Raw genomic sequence first — 6,362 nt, 5'->3', positions numbered from 1 at the left:
TCCTTGGTGTGTAGCAAAATGCAAACAAGACTCCTTGCTTTGCTGTTTATTTTCCCTCCTGTTCATTGTTCCGTGGCCCCTCGGAGAGGGAACATTCCCAGGCTGGGTCCAAGGCTGCGAGATTTTGCCACACACACAATGCAACTTCGTGAGACACTTGGTCTTGTTTTGTTGTTGAAAGAACCAGATAATTCCGGTCATATCTGGGGCTTTGCATGTTCTATGACAGTGCAAAAAAGAACAGCTGTTGGGGGTTTGGGTGGGCGGTAGCGTCCTGAGAACCTCCACTTTTGTTAGTGGGGAAAGGAACCAAGTTTCTAGTCCCTGGGAGTGTGGAAGTTAGTGAAATAAATAATCAAGGTCTTATATATAATAAATGTTCATAAATATACCAAGCAAACACGTACATAAATATATAAACCACATGTCTGAAGCAGCACAGGAAAACAGCCCTGGAACCATTTTCGACTCCCACACTGACCAAATGTTTTTTCTGCAAAGTCAAAGGAAAATGGAAAAGCCTCCCCATTGCCTTTTCCTTCAAAAATCCTGTCTTAAGGGTATGTCTGTGTATGAATAGGGTGAGCCCGTGACCTGGCTCAGGAACTAAGTATTTATCATTACAAAAGACTGGCCAGGCTACCCAGGGTATCCAATCAAGTACAGTGGTGCCTCAGGTTAAGTACTTAATTCGTTCCAGAGGTCTGTACTTAACCTGAAACTGTTCTTAACCTGAAGCACCACTTTAGCTAATGGGGCCTCCTGCTGCCGCCGCGCCGCCAGAGCACGATTTCTGTTCTCATCCTGAAGCAAAGTTCTTAACCCGAGGTACTATTTCTGGGTTAGTGGAGTCTGTAACCTGAAGCGCATGTAACCTGAGGTACCACTGTAAGCATTAACAGGTAACTTGCCGGACAGGAAGTAAACAACCCACTCAAATTTCTGCTGTAGACAGCCCTTTCTGTGATGTACGTATGATGTTTCTGGGGGTGGTCTTGGACTCCGAGGCGGGCAATTTAAAATGTCTATATAAGGGCGGGCACACCTTTGTTCGGGGTCCTCCTCCTTTCCTGCATGTGAGGGGAGCACCCTGTCGCAACAGTTCAATAAAGATCAGGCTTACTAGCTGCTTTGCTTCTCAATATTCTCTGGTTGGCCTCTGTTATTTTCTCTAACCGACAGTGGCGTAGCGTGGGTTGTCAGCACCCGGGGCAAGGCAAGTAATTTGTGCCCCCTAACCCGTGGATTTGCGCCCCCTAACCCGTGGATTTGCCCTAACCCCAGATGTTGCGCCCGGTGCGGCCGGCCCCCCCTGCACCCCCCATGCTACGCCACTGCTAACCGATGGAGAACCTACAAAGGACTCTTTAAGGGCTCTTGTGTCCCCCATAAGGGAATAAGGGCAGATTTTTGTTTATTACACAAGCTTCAGTTTGCAGTGGCCATGCTTGCCAAAACCTCAAGTCAGACGCTAACGGAGCAGAATTTGGACAGAGCGATACGCCATAACTCAGCGAGGGAGCATCTCATTTGCACACAGAAGGTCTTGGTTTCAATCTCCAGCGTCTCCCAAGCAGAAAAGAGTCCCTGCCTTGAAACCCAATGCCAGTCAGTGCAGGCAATATTGGCCCAAAGGGAGCAACGGGCAGCTGACTCTGTAGAAGGCAGCTTCCTCTTTGAACCAGCCCTTTAATTCGGAACCATAAGGACTAGAAACCTGCTCAATTTGGGGGGCCACATAGCTCAGTGGGGAAAGCACCTGCTCTGCCTGCAGAACAGCCCCATGCCCAATCCCAGAAGGCAACTCCGGGTAGGACTGGGAACGCCGCACCTGAGCCCCCGAAATCTGCTGCCAGTCAGTGCAGACAACACTGAACTTGGTGCATCAAGTCTCTGACTTGGCAAGAGGCAGTTTCCTATGTCGGCATGTCTTGCACTCAGCCCCTGCATCAGGGCAGTAGCCGGATCTGGACCTGCCCTCTGCCTCTGAGCATCTTCCAATGGGCTCAGAAAGCAGCGGGTATTTAAATGATTTCCCCTCCTCCTGTCTTCTTTACATCTCTTTCCTTTTCTTTTTTTATATAAAATTTTATTAGTTTTTAAACATACCATTTTCAACAGTAATTAAACGTACTTTTACATCTTATTCCATTTTTTTGACTTCCATCAGTCTTGTCTGAAAATTTTCCAATCTAATCTCTTAGTATGCATTTCTTATTTCCCGTATTACATTTCAAACTCATAACCAACATCTCTATTTTTTTCCACTTTGTAACACTTCGTATATTCCTCCTTACAAAACTTCTTGTAGTCCTACTAGCGTGATTTGTTGATTACAGTTGCTCTTCAAATAATTCATAGACTTCTTCCAATCTTCTGTAAATCTCTGGTCCCGCAGGTTTCGAATCCTTCCTGTCATTTTGTCCAATTCTGCATAGTCCATTAATTTCGTCTGCCATTCTTTACGTCTCTTTCCATCAACAGCCTTTCACCCTTATAGGGTCCTGAATCGGCTTTGATGTTGTCCGAATTGCCTTCGGATAAAGAGCTGGTTAGTTTTATCAATGGTGGTTACAGTGGGACTTTTGTAGATAAGTTATTAGCATTGGGGGAGGGGAAGAGATTCAGCGACTGAAGCCTCCCCAGGAGTGACCATTGATCTTGACTTGGTACACAGAGAGTTACCACTCTCTCTCTCTCTCTCTCTCTCTCTGTGTGTGTGTGTGTGTGTGTGTAGATATAGGGACCCTACCAGACTGGTATGGGTCCGCCCCGCCCCCCAGTGTATTTTGAAACATGTCATTGATGCAATAATTGCGTGTTTCTGGTGAACTGACACACAGCTCGTAGAATCGTGGAGTCGCAAGGGGTCCCCAGCGGTCATCTAGTCCAACCCCTGCAGTGCAAGAATCTTTGCTAGATCAAACATGGCTGATGGCCGTCCAGCCTCTGCTTAAAAACCTCCAAGGAAGAAGAGACCACAATTTCCCCTGGGTCTCTGTTCCAATCAGACCGTCAGAAAGCTCTTCCTGCTGTCGTCCGCATCATTAAGAACCTAGGAAGAGCCTTCTTTTAAAAAAATAATAATTATTTAATCATTTTTTCAATACAAACAACCACCACAAAAGACACCACAACAAAAACCATAATAACAATAACACAATTTGACAATTCAAATTTAAATACACCGATATACCTATGACTGAACCTTTTAAACAATATTTTCCCACCTCTCTCTCTCCTCCCACCACTATCCGCCTTATCGCTTAAATATTCATTCCAGATTTCTTCATATTTATCCATTCTTAATTTGCGTCGACATGCAATTCGTTCGTATGTAGCTAATCTGTCCATATTATCAATCCACGTGTTCAATGGAATCTCTTCCAATTCATCAAAACAAGTTTTTTTGCTTCTAGTAGAGCACGGTACATCCATTTATTTATTTTTTGACCCTTGAAATCTCCCACGTTTCTGGAATATAATTTAGAATGAAATTCAATTCCCCTAAATAACAATTTATTTTTATTACTCTTACTATAAATATCCTCACCTCGCACCAAAAATGATCTTATCATCGGGTATTTAATCATATGTACGAAGTTCGCCTTTTTCCTCCCACATCTCCAGCAGTTGTCTGCACTTGTTATTTTCTTCTGGTATAGTTTTGCTGGAGTCCAGAGGCCTCTCCCTTCTTGTGTTTTCTTGCAACTGGTGTTGAGAAGGATTCTTGCCCGATCGAAGGAGGCAGAACAGAACTGCCATGACTAATAGTAACTGATATAGCCCATTCTTCCTCCCTGAATTTGTCCAGTCCATCCAGGTTGCCACCCACCACTGTTTCCTATGGCAAGAAGTTCTGCAGTTTAACTCAGCGCTGCGTGAAGAAGGGCCGTATTTTATGTGTCCTGAATCTTCCATTCTGCTTCATCGGTGGTTCTGAGATGCTTCTCCGCCCCTCTAAGATGACCGCATTATTGCCATCTGAAAAAGCACTCTTGTGCTATGGAGCAACAAAAGTTGTTGTTTAGTCGTTTAGTCGTGTCAGACTCTTCGTGACCCCCTGGACCAGAGCACGCCAGGCACTCCTGTCTTCCACTGCCTCCCGCAGTTTGGTCAGACTCATGTTTGTAGCTTCAAGAACACTGTCCAACCATCTCGTCCTCTGTCGTCCCCTTCTCCTTGTGCCCTCCATCTTTCCCAACATCAGGGTCTTTTCCAGGGAGTCTTCTCTTCTCATGAGGTGGCCAAAGTATTGGAGCCTCAGCTTCAGGATCTGTCCTTCCAGTGAGCACTCAGGGCTGATTTCCTTCAGAATGGAGAGGTTTGATCTTCTTGCAGTCCATGGGACTCTCAAGAGTCTCCTCCAGCACTATAATTCAAAAGCATCAATTCTTCGGCGATCAGCCTTCTTTATGGTCCAGCTCTCACTTCCATACACCACTACTGGGAAAACCATGGCTTTAACTATATGGACCTTTGTTGGCAAGGTGATGGCTCTGCTTTTTAAGATGCTGTCTAGGTTTGTCATTGCTTTTCTCCCAAGGAGCAGGTGTCTTTTAATTTCGTGACTGCTGTCACCATCTGCAGTGATCATGGAACCCAAGAAAGTAAAATCTCTCACTGCCTCCATTTCTTCCCCTTCTATTTGCCAGGAGGTGATGGGACCAGTGGCCATTATCTTTGTTTTTTTGATGTTGAGCTTTAGACCATATTTTGCACTCTCCTCTTTCACCCTCATTAAAAGGTTCTTTAATTCCTCCTCACTTTCTGCCATCAAGGTTGTGTCATCTGCATATCTGAGGTTGTTGATATTCCTTCCGGCAATCTTAATTCTGGCTTGGGATTCATCCAGCCCAGCCTGGATGAAAAGAAAAGTAGGACAAAAAAAAAATTAAACATTTGTGATATGAAAAGTTGCAGGATAGCACGAGGAAATTCTGGGGAATGCCCCAATTGCAGACGCCACAGCGTCCTTGTCTTTGCAGGTGCAAGCAGAGATCGAAATTTGGGACGACGTATAACGGCCCACAACAATTCTAACGCTACAATTCCTAGCTTCAGTTGGGGTCGCTCTCAGTCATGAGTGCAAATATTCCTGAATGCACAATTAAAAGAGCTGTTAGTTAAATGTGCCAAGAGTTGATTTTATTTATTTAAGTAGTGGCGGCGGCAAGTAGGGCATTTTGCAAAGGTTTTTTTTTAAAAAAGAAAGCGCACAAGAGGTGGGAGAGAGAGCAGGTCCCTGCCCTCTAGGAACCTACAATCTAAACTCCTGGAAAAAGAGAGTTTCATCAGAGGGCAGGAAAGGCTAACAGGACAAATCTGGGCCAAAAGTCATTTAGTTTAGAATGGAATCAGCAGACTGAAATGTTCAAGGGAAAGATGGGGCTTGAAGGAGGAACTGAAGGAGGAAAGGTTAGAGTGCCCTATAAGTGTTCTAGGAGGGAATTTAGAACCTTAGACACGGGAGACACCCTAGAGGTCATCCATCTCAACCCCCCTTTTGCTCAGGGTCGGGATCTTGAAACCTGACCTTCCCAGCCTGTGCTTTTACATCCTTCTGGCAAAAAGCAAAGCCACTGACCCCAGAGGCAGTCTCTGCTCCACCAGTGATCAGCATTCACCTTTAGGGAGTCTCTCCTAGTGGTTATACCCAAAATCTGCTTCCCCGCAGTTGCCCCCCATTTCTTGGGTTCCCTGAGCCTTTGGCCGTGAAGGAGGAGGGAGAGGGAGACCTTTGAGTGTGCAGACTTTGGTGCCAAGGTGACCCTTTAAGGCTGCCGCCTGCATTAATCATGCAGATTGGGCAGCTGTGCATAATTTCCCTGACTTTGCATAATTTATTTTGCTTCCGCCATTGGTGAGGAGGGGCAACAAAGTTCTCAAGCCCCAAACGCAGGAGATCTTACTCAACAACTTCTCCAGCTCCTGCAATTCCACCAGGTGTTCGCTGTGCATATTTAAGCACATATTTGAGATGATGAGAACTAGACACTTGGGGCTTTAACATTAAAAAAAGAAAGAAACCTGATATCCTCAGTAACTCTTAAATATCTCATTCAGCCATTGCATTTCACATTTGCAGTTTCTTGGACCAGTCCTCTTAATGCAATACTTATTATTCATATCATCATCATCATCATCATTCCCTGGTATTTGACATTTGCAATTCTTTGGATGGTCCTGTTAATACAATACATTTTACAATTATTATCATTAAGTTTATTTATCTATAAAATACTTGCGTGGAGGAAAATCAAGGCAGCCTTCAGGCAATACAAACACAAACAATTATTCTTAGCATTCCCTTCTATTTGACATTGGTGATTCAAGCCTTGTCAATGCAACATTTTGTTTAT

Source organism: Podarcis filfolensis, assembly GCF_964270895.1.
Source record: "Podarcis filfolensis genome assembly, chromosome: 16".
Classification (NCBI taxonomy): domain Eukaryota; kingdom Metazoa; phylum Chordata; class Lepidosauria; order Squamata; family Lacertidae; genus Podarcis; species Podarcis filfolensis.
This window is presented reverse-complemented; position numbering follows the sequence as displayed.